The sequence below is a fragment of the Humulus lupulus genome, chromosome 2 (assembly GCF_963169125.1).
Source record: "Humulus lupulus chromosome 2, drHumLupu1.1, whole genome shotgun sequence".
NCBI classification, from domain to species: Eukaryota; Viridiplantae; Streptophyta; class Magnoliopsida; order Rosales; family Cannabaceae; genus Humulus; species Humulus lupulus.
The window spans coordinates 13,582,412-13,606,279 of record NC_084794.1 but is presented as its reverse complement, the minus strand read 5'-3'; the positions used below and the strand labels follow the sequence as shown (position 1 = coordinate 13,606,279).

General features: G+C 41.6%; 1 non-coding gene across 1 annotated transcript; it reads left to right on the top strand.

Annotated features, from left to right (window-relative positions):
• Nucleotides 1–16,028: 16,028 nt before the first annotated feature.
• On the top strand, nucleotides 16,029–16,135 carry LOC133820622 (small nucleolar RNA R71). Its single transcript, XR_009887027.1, has one exon. It is a non-coding gene; the product is annotated as a small nucleolar RNA R71 (small nucleolar RNA).
• The last annotated feature ends 7,733 nt before the right edge of the window (nucleotides 16,136–23,868 follow it).

The following is a 23,868-nucleotide window of genomic DNA, read 5'->3' as shown; positions in this document are numbered from 1 at the left end:
CGTTTGTCCGGGGTGGGACTGACCCTGGGCTCGGTCCTCTTAATTATAACCCCGGACGTCGTTCGTTCGGGGCGGGACCGGCCTTGGCTCGATCCTCTTTGTTATACCCCCGGCCATCGTTTTTCCGGGGTGGGACCGGCCCTGGGCTCGGCCCTCTTAATTATACCCCCGGACGTCGTTCGTCCAGGGTGGGACCGGCCCTGGGCTCGGTCCTCTTAATTATACCCCCGGACGTCGTTCGTCCGGGGTGGAACCAGCCCTGGGCTCGGTCCTCTTTGTTATACCCCCGGACATTGTTTGTCCGGGGTGGGACCGGCCTCGAGCTCGGTCCTCATTGTTATACCCCCGGACATTGTTCGTCCGGGGTGGGACCGGCCCTGGGCTCGTGCATCTCCCGGACAGAGATCCGAGCCGGGACTAGCCTAAGCTTGTGCCCCGCCAGGTATTTTGCTTATACCTGGGATGATACCCCCCGCAAGTGAGCGGAGATGGGATTGGGGTCACTTGAGATAGATTAGCATGGTTGTGATAATAACCCTTTATGACGTTTTGCACACGTCATTTCCATTGTCCGAAAGAAATTCGCCCTGAGGCGTACATTGCATACAACGAAAATATTAAACTGGGAAAAGTTCTAGGACTACTGATAGTATTTACGGAGATGCTCTGCGTTCCAGGCTCGCGGGACTTCCGAACCATCGAGCCGCTTCAAGCGGTACGTGCCGGGGCAAACCTCATGCTGGATCTTATATGGCCCTTCCTAATTAGGGCCCAGGACCCCTACTCCCGGATCTTGAGTGGCAGGGAAGACTCTCCGCAGGACTAGATCGCCGGTTTCAAACTTACGGCTCTTGACTCTGGAGTTGAAATGTCGCGCGATCTTGCCCTGGTACATCTTCAACTGCACTTGCGATTCTTCCCGGATCTCTTCGATGAGATCCAGCGATTCCTGGAGTAAGGCGTGGTTCTGGGTGGGATCATAAGTGTCGCATCGATGGGACGGGATGGTCGTTTCAATTGGGATGACGGCTTCGCATCCATAAACCATCGAGTAGGGGGTGTGCCCGGTTGACGTCCTCTCGGTCGTCCGGTAGGCCCACAATACGCGAGGGAGTTCCTCGGGCCATTTTCTCTTACAGGCCTGGAGCTTTTTCTTCAGTGTCCCTTTTAGGATTTTGTTCACGGCTTATGCCTACCCGTTCGCCTGGGGTCTGGCGACCGCAGAGAAACTCTTCACTATACCGTGTCTTTCACAAAAATCCGTGAAGTGGTGGCTGTCGATCTGCTTCCCGTTGTCGGACACGATCATGTAGGGGAGGCCATACCGACACACTATGCTGTTGATGAAGAAATCCAAGGCCTTTTTGGAAGTGATCGTGTTCATGGGATCCGCCTCTACCCATTTCCTGTAATAGTCCACAGCCACAATGGCATACTTAACCCCTCATTTCCCGGTCGGGAGGGATCCAACGAGATCGATCCCCTACATTGCGAAGGGCCAGGGACTATTCATCAAGGTTATTTCTGTTGGGGGGGCCCGAGGGATCTTCGCGTACCTCTGGCACTGTTCTCATTTGCGGACGTAGCCTATGCAATCCTTCTTCATTGTGGGCCAGAAGTATCCCTGGCGCAGGATCTTTTTGGACAGACTGGGCCCGGCTGTGTGATCTCCGCAAAAACCCTCATGCACCTCATGCATGATGGCACTCAGCTCAGTCCCGGACACGCACCTGAGGTAAGGCATAGACAGCCCTCGGCGGTAGAGTTTTCTGTCCATCATGACGTACCAGTGTGCCTGGTATAAGAGTTTTCTGGCTGCGGCCCGGTCATTTGGAACTTCCCCAGCGGACAGGTATTTCATCAGCAGTCCCATCCAGGAAGTGGAGTGGTCGACGGCGTGGAGGGCAGGGGCCCTGATGCTTGGGACGGGGAGATGGTTGACGGGAACCAATCCGGCCAGTTCGGCCTCTGCGTCAGTCGCTAGCTTCGCTAATGTATCCGCGAACAAATTTTGCTCTCGGGGGATCTGGCGGATGGAATGCGCCGCGAACGTCTGGAGCATCTCCCTTGTTTGAGTCACGTAGGCCCCCGAGATTTGTCTGACTACTAGCTGAGAATCGCTGTAAATTTCGAGGTTCGATGCCCCTACCTCCCGGGCCAGGCGCAGGCCGGCTAGGACGGCTTCATGCTCCATCTCGTTGTTCGATGCTTTGAACTGGAAACGGAGGGCATTTTGTAGCTGGTGCCCCTGCGGCGACACCAAGATGATCCCGGTGCCGGCCCCATTCTCGTTCGAAGCTCCATCCACAAAGATTCTCCAAACAGGCGCCGCGGGGGCTTCGGGGCTATTCCCTTCTGGGGGAATCCCGGAACATTCGATGATGAAATTGGCCAGGGCCTATCCCTTGATGGACACCCGAGGCACGTAAGATATATCAAACTGGCTCAGCTCCATTGCCCACTTCAGGAGTCTCCCCGATGACTCGGGTTTCTGCAACACCTGTCGCAGGGGATGGTTGATTTAGACCTTTATGGCGTGAGCCTGGAAGTAAGGTCGAAGCTTCCGGGATGCCATCAACAGGCAGAAAGTCAGTTGTTCGATCAACGGGTACCGAGACTCGGCGTTCAGTAACCGCTTGCTTACGTAGTATACCGGGAGTTGTGTCCTTTCCTCTTCTCGCACCAACACGGCGCTGATAGCGTGCTCTGTCACGGCCAGGTATAGATAAGGCTTTCCCTCGACTGGCTTCGCCAGGATGGGGGCTTTGGCTAAGTGTTCCTTCAGCTTTTGGAAGGCCTCTTCGCATTCGGGCGACCATTCGAACCGCTGGCTTCCCCGAAGGACGTTGAAAAAGGGGACGCACTTGTCTATGGCCTTAGAAACGAAACGGCTCAGGGCGGCCACTCGCCCCGTCAGGCTTTGAACGTCCTTGTGCTTCCGGGGAGAGGCCATGTCAATCAGTGCCTTGATTTTTTCTGGGTTGGCTTCAATTCCTCGAAAACTCACTATGAAGCCCAGGAACTTCCCGGAAGCCACGCCGAAGGTGCACTTCTTAGGGTTCAGCTTCATCCCGTACTTCCGGATAACTGCGATAGCCTCCGCCAAATTGTCTGAATGGTCCCGGGACGTCTTGGACTTAACCAGCATATCATCGATGTATACCTCCATGTTTCGCCCTAGCTGGGCCCGAAACATTCAATTGACGAGCCTTTGGTACGTTGCTCCGGCGTTCTTGAGTCCGAAAGGCATGACTATGTAGCAATAGATGCCCTTGTCGGTTTGGAAGCTGGTATGTTCCTGATCAGCCACGTGCATGGAGATCTGGTTGTAGCCGGAGTAGGCGTCCATGAAACTCAAGATCTCGTAACCAGACGTAGCATCCACCATTTGGTCGATTCGGGGAAGCGGGAAACAGTCCTTCGGACACGCTTTGTTGAGATCCATGAAGTCAATGCAAGTTCTCCAGGTCCCGTTCTGTTTCGACACCAAGACGGGATTGGCCAACCACACGGGGTACACAGCCTCGCGTATGAAGTTGATGGAAGATAACTTCTCTACCTCCAGTTTGAGGGCCTCGGCCCTCTCCGTCCCCAAAGGTCTGCGCTTCTGGCAGACCGGGTCGCGTTCGGGTCAATACTTAACGCGTGGCAGATGATATTGCGGTCGATCCCGGTCATATCGGAGTGGGACTAGGCCAGAAGGTCCTGATTTTCCTGGACTCGGGCGATAATGGCGGCCGGAACGTCTGCTGGCAAGCTCTTTCCTACCTGGATGATTCTGGCCGGGTCGGTTTCGCTGATACATACCTCTTCTATTTCGTCCATTGGTTCCAGGACGCGATCGTCCCCTATCCGCGGGTCCAGGTCATCCTCTTCCTGGACTACTCGCTCAACAGGAGGGAGGAGAGCCTGCTCGACGAGCTCCTCTCGGACCATGTATATGGGCCGGGCGGAGACATGGTAACACTTCCGGGCGCTCTTTTGGTCTCCCCGGACAGTTCCTATTCCTCCGTTGTCACATGGGAACTTCATGCAAAGGTGGCGGATGGAGGTGACGGCCCCGAACTCAACCAGCGCGGGCCGGCCAAAGATGACGTTGTAAGCGGTGAGGCAATCCACCACAAAAAAATTGCAGAATTTGAACGAGTGCTGCAACTCACTCCCCAGCATAACCGGCAGCTGGATCTTCCCCATGGGGAGCAGCGCATCCCCGTTGAAGCCGTAAATTTGGGTCGGGCAGGATGCCAGATCTGCCTCCGTCAAGCCAATGGCGGCCAAGGCAGTTTTGAACAATAGGTTGACGGAGCTTCCGTCATCCACCAGCACGCGGGACACCAACTTGTTGGCGATTTGCGCATATATGACCAGCGAGTCATGGTGCGGGAAATGGACGTTGCGGGCGTCGTCCTCCGTGAAGGTGATGGGGAGGTTCATCAGTTTAGGGCGCTGAGCCGGAGCCTGGACAAGGGCGCAAACTTCCTGGTCGTGGTCCAGCTCGCTCAGATAGCGCTTTTGGTCATTTCTCGAAGGTCCTCCTAGGTGAGGTCCACCCGAGATGGTCGCCACATGTCCATCCACTCGAGGGGGCACTGCCCCGGCGGAATAGGGCATTCCGGGGCCAGGAACCGGCGACACGAGGGCCCCCTGAGGGGCCTGCGTGGGGAGTCCCTGTGCATACCCTCCCTGGGGTGGGTATGTTCGAGTCGTTATCGGGGCCGTGGATTGCCCGGGGCTTGCCGACACGCCCGGGACTCCCACGGGCATTCTTACCCACTGGTGGAGGTGCCCCAGCTTGATGAGATTTTCAATCTCATCTTTGAGCTGCCGACATTCTTCGGTGGTGTGGCCCACGTCTTTGTGATAGGCACACCTTTTACTGGTGTCTCTCGGATTCCTTCCCCCCTTAAACATGGGGCTAGGTTTCCGGTAATGGACCGCTCTTTCTGTCGCCAAATATATGTTTTCTCAGGTGTCCACCAAGTTGATGTATTCTGAATATTGGGGCTCGTAGCCTCTTTTTCCCTTCTTGGCTAGTTCAGGCCGGTTCTGGCCCTTGCCCGACCGCTTCCCCCGGGAGGGATTCACGCTGGCTTCAGTTATTCCCGTTTGCGACTGCTGGGCCACGACAGGGGCCATGCTGTGGCCTGCCGGCGCAACGCCATAACCGGAGAAGTGGGTTGACTGGGTTGGGGCGTACCCTGACGCGGCATGGCCGTATACCGTAGGGGTGTAACTAATGCCGGGCGTGATGGCCGACCCCGGGACTATGGGGGGCGTGGCGTATGACTACGCAGGGAACTGTCCCGCACCTCCCGGAATCGTCTGAGGGATGTGGTGAGGAGCTGGGGGCCACCCGAAGGCCTGGATCTAAGCCTCTTCCCAGTTGATGAATCCTTGGGCCCTCCTGATGAATTCTTCCAAAGTGGCGGCTTTACTGCGCTGCATGTCATCCCAAAGTGGGGACCCGACCCGGATCCCGGACTGCAATGCCACCAGGCGCTGTCTGTCATCGACCTTGGTTTTGGAGGCTTCTTCAGTAAAGCGCTGGATGTAGGCTCTCAATGTCTCGGCGGGTAGTTGCTAGATATTGGCGAGGGTGCTGATTTGCATGTCCATCCTCATTGTGGCCACGAACAGCTTCCGAAATGCTGACTGTAGCCCAGACCATGACTGGATGGACCCCGGTTTAAGCCTTTTCCACCACTCTTCGGCGGGACCGCCTAATGTGATGGAGAAGCAGAGGCATTTGCCGTCGTCGCTGACGTGAGCAACGGTCATGAGTCGGTTGTACCGGGACAGATGATCCCTAGGATCGGTATTTCCAGTATAGGCGATGAGGCTCGGCATCTTGAACCCCTTGTGCAGTACGGCATCCAGGATGTGTCTCGCACATGGCTCCTTATCCTTTTCGTCGGAGTCAGTGTCCGCACCTTCCTGTTTGCGGACCAGGCGATTAGTGACCTCTTTCAATGCGGCCATCTGCTCCATGAGCAGCTTGGCCGTGCTATCCTCTAGGGGGATTCTCCCATTTCTCTTGTCGTTCCTGAGGTCGCCGTCCCGAGGGAGGATTTTCTCTTTGCGGGCCCGCTCCTTCCGGGCATTCAGTCCATCGCGCAAATCTATCCAGGAGGTATCGTCCCTTGAACTGAGAGCGTGACGATCCTCACGGCGAGACTGTTCTTGACGGTTCTTGTTGACCGAGGCGCTGGGGTGCAAAGACCTTTCCCGCCCGTTTGGCCTTGGGGCGTGCCGGGGCTGCCCATTCCGCGGTCGCGTCCCCTGCGGATCGATCGGGTGGCCTCGTCCTGGGACGGGGCGCACCTTCTCTCTCCTAGGTAACGGCCGTGAACGTGCCCCGGCTTTTTTGACGGGGGTGGTCTTTCCCCGGGTCTTTCGTCGTTCCTTTTCCGGGACTCCCAGAGCCGGCTCGGAGAAAAGCTCCGGGGGACGCACCGGGCTGGCACCTCTGGGGGCCCCAGTCTGGTCTTGGGGAGCGGGCTGCTGTGTTCCTGGAACCGGGCTAGCTGTAGGGTTGGCTGCCGGACCATGTGCGGCCATGAGCGCCTGCAGGGCTTGGAGAGACTCTTGCATTCGGCGATACGCCTCCGCTTGCTCAGCGATCCTGGTTTCCTGATCTAGGACTCGCTGCCTTAGTTTAGTCACCTCCGATTCCTGCTGATCGTCGCGGGGGTTCGTGGGATCCGCAGCTTCGTCGTGATACTCCTCATTTTCTTCCTCATAGTGCTCTTCCTCATTTTCCACCTCGTACTCTGCCCCACCCTCGTAGTCCTGCGACTCATCTTGGTGGGATGTCTAAGGAGGCACGTCCTCGGGCAGGTCCTGAGGAATGCACTGAGAAGGCAGCGGGTCTCCGTTGCCTTGCTCTGGATTTGTAGGGTCGAAGGTGGTATGTCGCGTGTTCACCATCGCAGTAAAGGCCTGACGTTGGCGCTAGCTTCCTTCAGCTCTCAATGAAAGCACCAAACTGTTAACCGAGATTTTCGGCAACTCTATTAATGAATAATATTTACTAATAATAATAATGGAACTAGAAGAATGACATAGAGTCTTTACGTGGTTGGGGCGTTAATTAGCCTTAGTCCACGAGTCTATATTATTAGAGCTTGAAGAAGCTTTTATAATGGAGTTTTCTCTCTATCTCTTGACAAAGTTTCTGACTTTTTCCTGGGATCGAGAGAGAGTTTACAGTGTTCTGCGGCTTATATTTATAAGCTGATGGGAATGCCGGGTCTGGGCCGGACCAAACCCAGGCCCATCGAGGAAACAGATACGAGCGACCTCTGTAGTGGAGGCCCAATACAAAAAGAAACAAAATATACGAAACTCAAACCAGCTAAGGCCCAATAGGTTGACCGTAGAACTATGCTTCGCCCGACAAAACGGCGCTTTGGCTCTGACCACTTCGAGTCACGAGGCTGATTCAGGAGACAAGACCAGTCAGGGTATTTGGCTGCGCAGTCCTGACACATCAGTGTGCAATCCCGAGGTGACCCTTTCTGCAGGCGAAAAGTGGGGACAACGCCCACGCGGAATGAGGCGGCATCAGGGTCTTGGACGCTTGGGCCCTTCGACTGGGGATCAGGTGATCCAGGTCCGTTTACCGTTGGCCCACTCCATTTACCATAAGCCCGGACCATACCAGGGTCCGGGACCATGACGCACAGGCCGCGACGATCCGGACGCTCGGGGCATCGCCCGGGCCATCCTCGTTCGAGGGACGAACCCGGAGGCGCATCCCGGAGACTCCAATGGGCCCAGTCTCGAGTCCCCGGTCCATACCCGGCCCCTAGGGCACTCTCCATAGCAAGAGACCTTGGCCCGGGCCCACGGGCCAAGCCGACCCTCTGACAGCGGACCAAGACGAAAGCCTAGAGCCCATGCAGGAAATGGGGATAACAATTATGATTAATTAATTTTAATTATTATTGTTATTGTTTTGTTAAGTAAATCAAGAATACAGTTTCATGTATATATATATATATATGAAAAGTGTGATTTATAGTAAACCTATTATTTAACCATTATTATTGTATATTAATATTTTTGTTAATATTTGAATATTAAAATAATATCAAATATTAGTTTCTTACAGTTATTGATATTTGTAAGACCAGTGAATTTTAGAGAAAGTATATTTATTATATCACTGGAATTGATATTATGACTAATTAATAATAATATAAATATTTATATTATTATCATTATATTGATTATTACAATTTTATGTTAAAAATATGATTTCTTTTATAAAATGACTATTTGAATATATACATTTATATACGTATTGTTATTGAAGTATTTTGTTATTAATATTGAAATAAGTTTATTTATAGATGATAATTATTATTGTTGTTTGGATTATTATTATTATTATCATAAGAGTACATTATCTTATGAGCAAGGTTTAAAACATGGTTTTATATGAAGAGTTATTTGCATTACGTCACTACAACAAAATATGCATTTAATGGCTATATGGGGGAGACATTGTAGACATTTGATGTCTCCCCCTAGGGGAGACGTTGTTGCAGGGGCCATCTAAAGTGGTCCTATGACGTCTCCCATGGGGAGACTTTGTAGACATCCAACGTCTCCCCCTGGGAGACGTCATAGGGTGTACGTGTACAACCTATGACGTCTCCCAGGGGGAGACGTTGGATGTCTACAAAGTCTCCCCATGGGAGACGTCATAGGTTTTTGTATTTTTTTTTAAAAAAAATTAAATAATTATTTTCAGTATATTAATTAATAGAATTAAATATATTAATTTTTTTTTGAAATAGAATTAAATATATTAATTAAAAAATCTAAATTATATACAAATTTAAATTTTGAATTTTCATTAATAAAACCGAAATGTGTATATCTAATATGTTTTTGCTAGTTAAATATACAAAATTGTAATATTTGTTGTTAAACATACAAAATTAACAAATATTACACTAGCTAGCTAAACACATAGTAAGAAAGAAAAAGTAAAAGTAAATGACAAAAACCTAATATGTGGGACGATGACTTTGAATTATCGGTAGCATATGGTTCGCCCAGTGTTGTCGCATTTCATTAATCTGTGCTTGTGTATATGGCGTAGTGTTTAGCTACAAAAAATACAAAGTAAAATATATTAGTTAATCAATTATTTGATTATATATACTTTAATAATAAATAAATTATTAACTTTGTATAAATTTATATACATACCTCTTTCTTCAAGTAACGTCCAGGTCGTGAATGTTCAATGTAATCCTCGAACATTCTCATCACATAATATCCACATGCCACATTGTCTGGTTGATGCGGACACTAATATTTAAATAAAATATCAAGCAATTAATATAAAAAAATATCAGTAAAATTCAAGTATAATTAAAGTCGTAGTTACTTACTTTCGGTTGCACAATTTCTATATTATTTGGAATCTCGGGAGGTTTTGGTAGACTGGTCAGAAAAAGGTTGAAAGCATTGACTATTACTGCCACAATTTCTTCACAGTTTTCCAGTTCTGAGTTCACCGGATCACAACAACAAACGTAATATGCATATGGGGCCAATATAATCAACATCCAATGATCACTGCACAAGAAAAACAATACTTGGTATAAGTCTCCAACGCAAATGTTATAAGGACTAAGTATCTGGCAGTAACAAATTTTTGAACTTACCCATGGTTCCAGGGGACAATCATAAGTTGCTCACTTGATCTTAATTGACGACAGCGCTTGAACAGACCTTGAACACACTCTTCAAATGAACTTCCTTTAGTGGCTACAACATTAGGATTGACAAATAAAAACTTATTTTGGCGCCCTTGTTCTACCAAAAAATTGTATAACAACCTATTAAAAAAAGAGTAGTAGTCAAAAATATAATTTAAGAAATTTGTTGTTAAAATAAAAGTAATTTATTTAAGTTAGTTATATTAAAATAAATAGATTATATAAGTTCAATATATATATATATAAAAACTTACAATGTTTTTTTGAACCTCAGCTGCCTCTCCAATAAGTTCTCCTTCTTTATTCTTCGGTCGACCCATCGTCCATAAATCAGCTCTATCAATATCAGATAATTGTTGCCCAATCTGTTGTTGAAGCATCTCTTCCACACGCACGTAACCTCCTCTAGATAGGTTGTGGTTGTATTTGTTCATTCTTTGATATTCTTGCATTTGTAACCTCTTATCTTTCCACTCTGGTGTTAATCTTGAGTTGACAAATTCTAACCATTGCTCATCTGTAATGATCTCCTCAAATCCAAATGGTTTCCTAGGGGGAAACTCATCTGGTCTTTTCTCTAAAGCATTAAAGATGTGCTTCCTTGTCGTGTCAGTCTTCCATTGTCTGAACATCTTTGCTGCGTCTTTCATTGTCTGCTTTTTGGAGCTATATTCCAACTGAAAAGTTTCTGCAAGTTTGAAATAATAATCATATTAAATCACATATTTTAAAATCTTTAAGTAATATAGAAGTAATTAAATCATACCTTCATTAAATCTCATATATGAGTTTTGTTCTCCACTGGAACTTCGTTCCAAGAGTTACAGGTGATGGGCACAATAGTCCTCACCATAGAACCCAACGCTGAAGATCGATTACTTCTTGCGGTACCTATTACTTGACCATATTCATTGAACTTTACAGGTTTAAGATTTCCTTCACTTCTATTCTTAATCAATTCATTCATCCATGTGCGTCCTCGCACATTTTTATCATCTGTAATCTCTGCCTCAGTATCAGGATTTTTTTGAGGATTTTGTTGAGGATTTTCCTCCTCATCACTATCACCAAAAGGATCTGACATCTGTGAAACATAAAAATCAATATGATAAGTTATATATATAGAAAAAAAATGACAAACAAAAACATATCATAAACAAACCAAAATCATTTTTGCAATAATGACAAACATAATTATATTATACCTCACATCAGGTTATCAATCCATAAACCTTCACCATTATCACGTAAACAAACACCATCATCATCAATTTCATCATTACATATTGGTGAAGTGAATATGATTGACTCTTCTTCAATAGGTATATCATGCAAATCACCATCTTTGGTATTCCATTCTTTTGTTGGCATTGTAAGCATAATTGACCATTGGTTGTCTGAAGGATCATTCACATAAAACACTTGTTTTGCTTGTGCAGCCAGTATAAATCTGTCAGATTTGTGCCCTAGTCGATTTAGGTTTACTAATGTGAAACCAAAATCTTCATATATTATGCCACTGTCACTCTTCACCCAATCACAAAAGAAAACAGGTATTCGAGTTGTGATATAATCTAACTCCCAAATTTTTTTAATTACTCCATAGAAAGTCATATCACTTTGAACATGATTTTTGTCTTTCGCACTGGATATTTGCATAGTTCTAGCGACAAGACTAACACCACTATTTTGTGTGATTCAATTGGTATCACTGTTGCGATATTTTTGCTATGCAAGTGCACACAATGGCAAACTTGTAATAAAATGGTAAAACCAAGTATCGTCCTCAAGGACTGATTTATCAATTACCAGTCAATTAATTTCTCGTTCTATTTGATGAATTGAAATTCTTGATTTTTGTAAATACACCAAAAGAAACTATAAATCGCAGAAACAATAATTAAAAATTGAATAACAACTAATAGAAAAACTTTTTAATTTAATCACTGAGAAACAATTAGGATATTTAATCTCATCAACTATCCTCCCTATTATTCCCTAATGCAAAGTGTGAATTCTTCTTCTTTTGACCTAATTCAATTAACAAGTTGATATAGCAGCCTATAATCATACTATGAATTATAAACTCAACCTAGGTGACAATTTCCTATATTTCTATGGTAAATTGAACCACACAGATAGCATTAATCTCACAACTTAATAACAGTTACACAATTAATTCAGATACTTTCGTTCTAAATTCGAATTATGTCCAATATAACCACAGCATAATTAAATCTCACTTCTCAGATTTTGACTTAAAAACATATGTAAATGACTAAAGATGGCCAATCAATAATCAATCTATCAGAACAGGTTATATGGAATTGAAGAAGATTGAAGAAGAATAATGTAAAAATTGCATTAGTTCATAACAGGGATTCAAGTGATTCAATTAAACATCCTAAACAGAAAATTAGTTCCTAGCCATAGTGCTAATCACAACAGAAATTAAAGATAACATCAAGAAGAAGAAAAACATGTAAAAATACTCTAAGCTTGAGCCTTCAAAACCAGTCCTCTTCCCTTTCGTTCATACGTCCCTTCTCTCTTCTTTTTCCCATCTTAAAAACCTAAGATTTCGAATTTTAAAGATGCGGGCCGCGGCTCTACATACACTATGCCGCGGCCCGTGTCCAAATTCCTGGGCAAAAAGCCCTTTCCATGCCGCGGCTCTCTGAAGCCATGCCGCGGCCCGCATTGACGAATTCTGGGCAAAATGCCCATCTATGCCGCGGCTCTCTATAGCCATGCCGCGGCCTGAGGATTTCCTCAAAAATCATTGCTTCTGTTTCCCCCCTAGCCGCGGTTCCACTTTGCTCATGCCGTGGCTCTTAAGAGATTTCTCAATTCTTCAAGTTTTCATCCCAAAATTTCACCAACACTTCCAAATTGTGTTGAGAACCATTCTTTATCAAAATATGATGAAAAACTTGGTTATTACTTCCCTTTCTTTGGCATTTTCTTCCACATGCTCAATTCTTCCTGATATTCACAAAGACAAAGAAACAAAGCATAAACCCGCACTAAATGAAAGAAAAATGAAATAAAAGACTACTAAAAACATCACCAAAATATAACAAAAACTAGACTCAACAAACTCCCCCAAACTTAACCTTTACTCGCCCTCAAGTAAAGACCAAGTTAAACTAACAAAAAGAAACAAACACAAACAAACAAGCTAAACCATCATTACCATCTACAATGCTTTGCCAAAACTCATGAAATCTCAATTGCAATATTTATAACCAGAATTTCAGCTCAATTGGCTTAAAGTCCAATTTGTACAGTTCAATTAGGGAAATCAATAATATATCATGAAAATGACTACAACACTTGGATTCTATCATATATGCTCAACTCATTCCAGACAATTCCACAAACCAACTCTACAATATGCTTGCATTACTTGACCTTCTCCACTAATGTCAACAACACGTGTTTTGAAATCAAAAGGACTTTCACAGGTTATAGCGTTAGGCTTAGGTAAGGGTAGATGAAATTGTCATTTAGGCTCAATCATTACCATAAGCATAAAAACCTTGAAACCAACCAAATTTCTCTTCACCACACCAAAAATCACCCTTTTATACAATTAGAGAGAGAGATTACAACACTTTTCATCATTTTCTTATATATATTTTCTGAATCACACTCCCCCAAACTTAAGATTTTCCATATCTATATAATCGAGGAGTGTGACAAAGTGATTCTTTTTTTTTTTTCAAAGACTTCTCTCTCTCTTCTTTTTTGTACAATCATACTACATTCTAATCATACCAATTCCTTACTATTTTTCATTATTCTTTCCCACAAATTATATGCTTATGATAACAAATGATAAGGAAAACAAAAATAATGACGTTAGGAAATTTAGGCTCAAATAGTATAATCAAGAACAAAAACCAAGTTTAAGGCTCAAAAAGGTAACTATGGATAATTAAATCAAGGTTGGCTTGAAAGGCACAATCGATCCAATAAAATTGCCTAAATCACTTTTCTAAACACATGTCATCAAGGATTTCACCTCAAAGGCCAAATAATGCAAGTTCTATCAAAGTCAAATTGTCATTCCACCAACCCTAGTCAAACTCATATAATGAAATCCAAACTGTTGCATTTTCAAAACATATTACAAATTTCCCACAAAACTTTTAGATTAAACTCTAAAACAATTGAACCAAGCACACAGTTGAATTCAATTTCCTTTTCACGAGCAAAGACAAAGCAACAGCAGACAAGTATGATGGCTTAACAGTTACACTAAACAACACAGAAAATAACACAACAAACTAAAAACTAAACTAAACAACGCACAAAACAAAACAAAATAAGATAAGCGTCCCCCCAAACTTAAAATGCACATTGTCCCCAATGTGATAAAGAAAAGAACAAGGGAAGAGAACTTACCTGACGCCACATCAGTATGGCGGATGTGGAGGGGGCTTGAGTTCGGGATGGCAGAGGTGGTGGCCACCCCTTGCATCCTTAAGAGCCATCGTGTCATACGAAGAGAATTCCCTTCCACTGTTGAGAATATTGAAATTATCCCCAATGTCGTCGAAACCTTCAAACTTTCCACACAATAATCTTTTCATACGACGTCGAACTGTTCGAAATCGTTATTTTGCCTTCTTCCTCTTCTTACCAATTGAATCTTGACCATCATTCACCACATCAACTCTACAACAGGTAGGAATTGCAGTTGCTGCAAAAACATTAAAACTTATTTCCTCATTTTGGACTCGCAACCTTAACTCCCCCTTTTGTACGTCGATTAAAGCTCGTCCTGTGGCTAAGAATGGTCTCCCAAGAATGATTGGGACGTTAGCATCCTCCTCCATATCAAGTACAATAAATTCTGCTGGGAAGATGAACTTGTCCACTTTTACCAAAACATCTTCAATAATACCCCGAGGATGTGCTATTGATCTGTCTGCCAACTGAAGAGTCACTGTTGTAGGTCTTGCTTCCCCAAGCTTCAATCTTCTGAAAACAGAAAGCGGCATTAGATTAATGCTCGCCCCCAAATCACATAGAGCATTCATGCTCTCAAAATTCCCAATTGTGCAGGGTATTGTGAAACTCCCAGGATCTCTCAGTTTCTGAGGAAGCTTCCTTTGCAGAATGGCGCTGCACTCTTCAATGAGTGCCACCATCTCATAATCCTCCATCTTCCTCTTCTTGGACAGTATTTCCTTCATAAACTTCACATAACTTGGCATTTGTTCAAGTGCCTCGGCAAAAGGTATGTTAATGTGAAGCTTTCGAAAAATATCAAGAAACTTCGAAATTTTTTTGTCAAGAGTCTTCTTTTGAAGTCGCTGAGGGTATGGAATCTTGATGTGGTGCTCATAACTCACTGGTGACTTATTCTTCTCAAGGTCTTCAATAACCTCTTCTTCTACCTTACCCTCATTCTCAACTTCAATTTTTGGTGCAGGTATAGACTTCTTGACTGGCTCTTCCAACTTCTTCCCACTCCTCAAAGAGATTGCATTGCACTGCTCTTTAGGATTCACCTCTGTATTACTTGGAAAATTTCCTTGAGGCCTACTTTGTAACATATTTTCCAATTGACCAACTTGCATCTCAAGATTCCTGATGGAAGAGCGAGTTTCTGTCATAAACTGTGTTTGGGTGCTGGTGAGAGTCAATAATGCAGCTTGTAATTCATTAGGCCTTTCAGGTGGAGCTTGATTCATTGATTGTTGAGGCCTAGGCTGCTGTGATGATGAAGCTTGATACATGGGTGGCTGAGGCATGTTATTTTGAAATTGGCCCTGAAACTGAGGTTGTTGGCCTTGATTATTCTTCCAAGAGAAATTGGGATGATTTCGCCACCCAGGATTGTAAGTATTGGCAAATGGATTATTTACTGGCCTCTGAAAGTTTCCCACCGCTTGAACCTGAGCCTGATCCATCGGAATGTTATTATTAATATTGGTAGGACACTGATCAAAAAAATGAGAACCACCACAGATTTCACATCTGGCTGCCATCTGAACCGCATTAGCAGATACACTGCTCTGTTGTAACTGCTTTGTCAGAGAGGCTACTTGCGCTGTTAAAGTAGTGATTGCATCCAGCTCATGCACCCCAGCTACCTTTCTGACTCCAGATGATCTTTCCTCAGACCATTGATGGTTGTTTGTAGCCATGTCCTCTAGCAACTCATAAGCACCAGTTGCGCTCTTGCTCATAAAAGTGCCACCTGCTGCAGCATCAATAATGGTTCTGGTTGTCGGGCATAAACCATTGTAGAAATTCTGTACTAGCATCCACTGTTCAATGCCATGATGAGGACATCTTCTCAGGAGTTCCTTAAACCGTTCCCAAGCTTCATACACTGACTCTCCATCATTCTGGCAAAAGTTATTTATCTCTCCCCTCAATTTAGCAGCTTTGGACGGAGGGAAGAATTTGGATAAAAATTTCTGAGCTAGATCTTGCCAGGTGACAATAGAGTTTGGCTGCAAAGAGTTCAGCCAACTTTTAGCTCTGTCCCTTAGAGAAAATGGGAAGAGCCTAAGCTTGATTGCGTCATCACTCACCCCATTATATTTAAAGGTTCCACACAACTCCAGAAAGTTGGACAAATGGGTGTGAGGATCTTCAGAGGGCAACCCATTGAATTGCACAGAGGACTGCACCATTTGTAAAATAGCAGGTTTGATTTCGAAGTTGTTGGCCTCTACAGCTGGTGGGCGTATACTATTTTGTACTCCCGTCAGAGTGGGTAGCACATAATCTCTCAGGCTCCTCTCAGCATTGGTCTGAGCCTGAACCCCTTGTACAACTCCTGGATTTAGAACATTCCTACCATCCCCGTCATTTTGTGCCATCTTCACAGATTTCTGGGCCTCTCTCTTGTTCTTTCTGATTTAATTGCAAGACTTTTCAATCTCAGGATTCAGAGGGAACAAGTGTGTCTTTTCCTTTTCTGCCACGCATATACCAAAATTCACCTGAGATAGACAAATTAAGCAACTAAACAGATTAGAAACAAGAGAAATTAAAATCAAATTAGAATAAAAAATTAATTAGACTGATATTGATAATTATTTTCAGTCCCCGGCAACGGCGCCAAAAACTTGTTGCGATATTTTTGCTATGCAAGTGCACACAGTCGCAAACTTGTAATAAAATGGTAAAACCAAGTATCGTCCTCAAGGACTGATTTATCAATTACCAGTCAATTAATTTCTCGTTCTATTTGATGAATTGAAATTCTTGATTTTTGTAAATACACCAAAAGAAACTATAAATCGCAAAAACAATAATTAAAAATTGAATAACAACTAATAGACAAACTTTTTAATTTAATCACTGAGAAACAATTAGGATATTTAATCTCATCAACTATCCTCCCTATTATTCCCTAATGCAAAGTGTGAATTCTTCTTCTTTTGACCTAATTCAATTAACAAGTTGATATAGCAGCCTATAATCATACTATGAATTATAAACTCAACCTAGGTGACAACTTCCTATATTTCTATGGTAAATTGAACCACACAGATAGCATTAATCTCACAACTTAATAACAGTTACACAATTAATTCAGATACTTTCGTTCTAAATTTGAATTATGTCCAATATAACCACAGCATAATTAAATCTCACTTCTCAGATTTTGACTTAAAAACATATGTAAATGACTAAAGATGGCCAATCAATAATCAATCTATCAGAACAGATTATATGGAATTGAAGAAGATTGAAGAAGAATAATGTAAAAATTGCATTAGTTCATAACAGGGATTCAAGTGATTCAATTAAACATCCTAAACAGAAAATTAGTTCCTAGCCATAGTGCTAATCACAACAGAAATTAAAGATAACATCAAGAAGAAGAAAAACATGTAAAAATACTCTAAGCTTGAGCCTTCAAAACCAGTCCTCTTCCCTTTCGCCCGTACGTCCCTTCTCTCTTCTTTTTCCCATCTTAAAAACCTAAGATTTCGAATTTTAAAGATGCGGGCCGCGGCTCTACATACACTATGCCGCGGCCCGTGTCCAAATTCTTGGGCAAAAAGCCCTTTCCATGCCGCGGCTCTCTGAAGCCATGCCGCGGCCCGCATTGACGAATTCTGGGCAAAATGCCCATCTATGCCGCGGCCCGCATTGACAAATTCTAGGAAAAATGCCCATCTATGCTGCGGCTCTCTATAGCCATGCCGCGGCCGAGGATTTCCTCAAAAATCATTGCTTCTGTTTCCCCCCTAGCCGCGGCTCCACTTTGCTCATGCCGTGGCTCTTAAGGGATTTCTCAATTCTTCAAGTTTTCATCCCAAAATTTCACCAACACTTCCAAATTGTGTTGAGAACCATTCTTTATCAAATATATGATGAAAAACTTGGTTATTACTTCCCTTTCTTTGGCATTTTCTTCCACATGCTCAATTCTTCCTGATATTCACAAAGACAAACAAACAAAGCATAAACCCGCACTAAATGAAAGAAAAATGAAATAAAAGACTACTAAAAACATCACCAAAACATAACAAAAACTAGACTCAACAATCACGCTCCCTAGTATTGAATTGTGTACCATCGATTACATATGATGAAAACTTGATGACTCTATGAGAAGGGCCTCGAGAGATCCACTTAACAATGTCTGACACATTATTTGATGTGTTTTTCAATTCATTGACAACCTATTAAAAATAAAACTAGTCAAACAACATACATTACTATATAATAAAATTAAAATCAAAAAATCAACATAATAGACCTTATTTTCTATCCAACTATTAAATGTACGATAATTTTCGTCTTGTAACCATTTGGAGTTCCTTAACTTTGATGGAAATTTTGTCTTGATCCAGTTAAAATGTTCCCTTCAAAATTACATATGCTGTTAGTGAACTAATTGTGAAAGTTATCACATATTTACATTGCATATGCATTATATCTATGAAGATAAACTTACTCGATATAAGGCTGGATTTCATTAATATTTTGCAATACTAGACGATGTGCTTCATCTAGTTCATCCTGACTCACTGCGCAAACAACACTACCCCGACGACTCTGAATCTCAGCATTATTAACTTCATTTACCCCAATCCTCTGTACACCAGCCATGTATTCGGAACAAAATTCAACTGCCTCTTCAGCAATATAACATTCCACAATGCACCCTTCTGGGCGACTTCTATTTCTGACATACCCCTTAAGAATCTTCATATATCGTTCAAATGGATACATCCATCTTAAATAAACGGGACCACAAAATCTCAATTCTCTAACCAAGTGAACTGTAAGATGAATCATTATATCAAAAAAGGAAGGTGGGAAGTATTTCTCCAGCTCACACAAGACCTCAGCAATTTCATCATGTAACTTGGGTAACTTAATAGGATCAATCACCTTACAACACAATGACTTGAAAAATAAACATAACCTTGTGATAATCTCTCGAACTTTTTGAGGTAAGACAGAACGAATTGCCACTGGTAGCAAGTGTTGCATTAGAATATGACAATCATGAGATTTCATACCACTCAGAGTACAACTTTTCATGTCTACCAATGACCTTATATTTGATGAATAGTCATCTGGAACTTTTACATTAAATAGACAGGAACAAACTTCCTTCCTTTCATCTTTAGTGAGGGTGTAAGCAGCAGGAGGCAAGTATGTTCGTCTCTTATCTATTTTCGGAGTTAATCCTTCACGTATACCCATTGCAGCCAAGTCTTGTCTAGCCTTAATTCCGTCCTTAGTTTTCCCAGAAATATTCAACAAAGTTCCAATCAAACTATCACATACATTTTTCTCTATGTGCATAACATCTAAATTATGGCGTTCAAGTAAGAATTGCCAATATTCAAGCTCGAAAAAAATAGATTTCTTTTTATAACAACTTTTGGGCTCTTCCACAACCTTAGCCTTCCCACGACCCTTCCGCTTTGTAGGTGTACGAACTTTAGGCTTACCTAACTTAAACATGATTTTATACATCTTCTCAAGTACTTCACTCCCATTTACAGGTTGAGGAGCCTCCTCAAACTCTTGTTTGCCGTTGAATGCATTTTTCCAAGTTCGATATTTATGCGTACTAATCAAGAACTTCCTATGACCCATATAACATACTTTTCGGGAGTGTTTTAAGTATTCAGAACATGTTTTTTCTTCACAAACGGGACAAGCCTTATATCCTTTCACACTAAACCCGGATAAATTTCCATAAGCAGGAAAGTCATTGATAGTCCACAACAATACAGCTCTAAGATTAAATTCTTCCTGCCTGTACGCATCATAAACCTTAACCCCTTCATCCCACAAAGTTTTCAAATCATCGATAAGAGGCGACAAATATACGTCGATGTCATTGCCAGGTTGTTTAGGTCCCGATATCAACAATGTCAACAAGGTAAATTTTCTCTTCATGCACAACCATGCGAGTAGATTGTAAATGACAAGCATAACAGGCCAACAACTATACTTACTACTAAGAGAAGTGTGTGGATTAATCCCGTCAGTCGAAAGACTTAAACGAATATTACGAGATTCATTTCCAAAACAAGGCCACTTCAAATCAACCCTCTTCCAAGCTAGGGTGTCAGCTGGATGCCTTAATTTACCATCATTTATTCTCTCATTAGCATGCCACGATAAATTTTTAGCATGTTCAGCATTTCTAAACAACCGGATGAAACGAGGAATAGGAGGAAGGTACCACAAGACCTTGGCGGGTACTCCTTCCTTGACATCCTTACCATTTCTTTTCTTTTGCCATCGTGACTCACCACAAGTAGGACACATTTTTGCATCTGCAAAGTCATTCCGATATAACATGCAATCATTAGGACATGCATGAATTTTTTCATATTGCATGCCCAATGAGCATAATGTTTTCTTTGCTTCATAAAATTAAGTTGGCATTTCATTACACTCCGGCAACAAATCATTCAAAAAACAAAGTAGATCAGTCATCCCTTTATCACTCCAACCGTGTTTAGCTTTCAAATTTTACAACCTAAGGAGTGCGGATAACTTTGTAAATTTTTTACAACCGGGGTAAATCGGTTTCTCAGCATCACTAAGTAGTGTCTCAAACTTATCTGGGTCTACTCCAGATCCATAATGTGCGCATCAATCATATCATCTAATGCATCACAATTCTCCTCTACTATATTCCTCCTTACTTCATTGGGTCTACTTGGTGGAGTTGGCGCGACATGCATTCTCTCCCCATGCATATACCAAACCGTGTAACTTTTGTCGATTCCATTGAAAAATAAGTGTTGTTTGATCTTACTAAGATCCATTTTCCTTACATTTCCACACTTAATACATGGGCAACGAGTAAATTTTAGGTCTTTCACATTCTCCGAACAAAATCTTAAGAATAAATCGACCCCGTTTTTATATTCCACGGATAACCTATTCGCTGACATCCATTTTCTATCCATATCTTCTCCTATGTCTATGAAAAATTAAACAATAAAAACTACATAAGCATATGGCCGAGCGTATGAAAAATTGGGCAGCATTTCTTCTATATTAAAAACCTAGCCATCAGTCAATCTTATCAAATCCAATCAAATAAGCACAATTCAAATATAATAATAGAATACATAATTCTAGACAAAATCGGACAGCATTTCCCCTATAATATTGATCTAACCATCTGTTAACAACAAGTCAAACAATTCAAACAGCACACAATAAGTTTCTTCCTTATAGCTCCACAGCACACAAACAAATTTTCCAGAATCTACTTCACTAAAACACACAGTTCTCAACCTTCTGTTATCACCGCAACACACAATTTTAATCTCAGAACCTACTTCACTATGGATGAATATTTAAGATATTCAAACTCCTCTAACAAAAATTTAATAATACTAAAACGAGAGATAAGATAATGTACGTACCTCTTGCAATTAATAGTCCTAGCTAGAAAATTTACTTCACTTTGCAATGCACTTTGCTATTAAATTCACAACCAACAAAATTGAATTAATTAATAAATAAATAAAACATAATATATATAATCAACCTACTTCAATGTTAATAAAATAATTAAAATATAAATACAAATATATAATTTTTGAATAATATAATAATATAAATAAAAAAATCATAAACATATATACTTGAATTACTTATTTCTATACATGCAATTTAGTATGTAAATTAAAATTAAATTATTTTCCTTATTTTAGACACATATATATACTTAATCAACCTAAAAATTTAATTTAAAAAAAATCTACAAGTTTCGAATTAAATTTTAAAAAAAAATAAAAAATAGTAAATAACATGGTATAACTATTAAATCTCAATTGTGTATCTCAAATCTTCATTAAAATCATTTTTCAAACTTTTAAAAAATATTTATAATAAACTCACAAATCATAAAAAAAATGCACAAAAATAATTATTTCTATCATTCTAACTATAATGCATTGTTTTAATAATGAAATCATATCTCAAATCTTCTTCAAATCAAGCAAATATTACCCAAAACCGCAACCCACAATACCCTAAAATCTCAATATTAACCCATTATAATTAAAGAAAATAAATAAAAATATATTATCATAACTATTATACATTAATTAAAATGAACAAACATACCTAAAATTAGTTTTTGGAGGAGAAAATCGGCCAAAATCGGTATCAATTTCGCCCAAAATCACCCACAATACCCAAAATCGCAACCCACAAAATACCCTAAAATCCCAATATTAACCTATTATAGTTAAAGAAAATAAATAATAGTACATTATCCTAACTATTAAACATGAATTAAACTTAAAAACTTACCTCAAATCAATTTTCGGAGGAGGAAAACGGAAGAAAAATCGCCCAAAATTGCCAAGGAAATGCCCAGAAATCGCCTCTGGTTTCGTCTGGTTGGTGATGGCTCGGGGAAGGAGATATATAGGGGAGGCTTCCAACGTCTTCCCTAGGAAGACGTGTACACATCCAACGTCTCCCCTGGGAAGACGTCCGATGTGTACACGTCTTCCCAGGGGAGACGTTGGATGTGTACACGTCTACCCAAGGGAGACGTTAGAGGGCTCCCATTGTCAGATTTAATTTTTTTTTTTACTTTTTAATTTATAACAAATAACGTCTCCCACCACTTTTAATGACTTACCTTGGTAGTCATCAACAAGAACTTTTAATGACTTACACCATTAGACTTTAAATATCCCTGAATACTTTTAATGACTTACACCATTGGTGTAAGTCATTATAGAGAGTCATTAAAAGTGAAAATTGTTGTAGTGCGTTGATAATAATTATTATTATCATTTATATAGTTTCTGGTATTGTTAATATACACTATCAATAGTGTATATTTACGATTTTGATAGAATTTAATATATGATGTGCCTTGAATAGGATTTGTATGGATTTGATTGATTGACTCTTGGTGAGCAGTTTTAAAATAAGCTAAGGACCTAAGGTAAGTAAATCTCACCTTTTGTGCTTAAGTGTAAGATGCATGACTACATTGATTATGTATATATGATGAGTTAAGTATGGAATGATGATGATGCATATGATAAGTATGTGAAGAATGGTTATATGAATATCATAATGGTGTTGTGTGATATGTAATTGAGGAATTTCGTGATATGTGAAAGCTGTCTTACTTGGTTAAGATTGATATGAATTATGTGCAAGTATGTGTTCTTATGTTGATGAATATGTGGATTACTTTTATGTTCATGATTTTGTTATATGCTATGATATATGAAGCGTTTAAGTTTTTAGGCTGGAAACCTTAGACCTGAGCCATAGCTCTACGTTAAAGTATAACAACGCCACCAACCCAAAGCTTCATGTATTATGACTAAAGATGTTTTGAGTTATATGAGATGTGATACAATGCCTTGATTGAATACCATCAAATATGAATCATGAACATGAACATTGGCATTTCAGCATCTACATGTATGCATGGCATGTAAAGTTATGTGATACATTATTATGTGATATAAGATCATGCATAAGAATATGAGAAAAGTTATGAAATGCCTTGAAAAGTCTTATGTAAAGTTAAACATTTTAATGACACAAGGCTTAAGCAAAGTAATAATAAGATGTTTAAAAAGGGTGCCACTGTTTTGATGAAGCAATCAAGTAAGTTCAGTAAAGA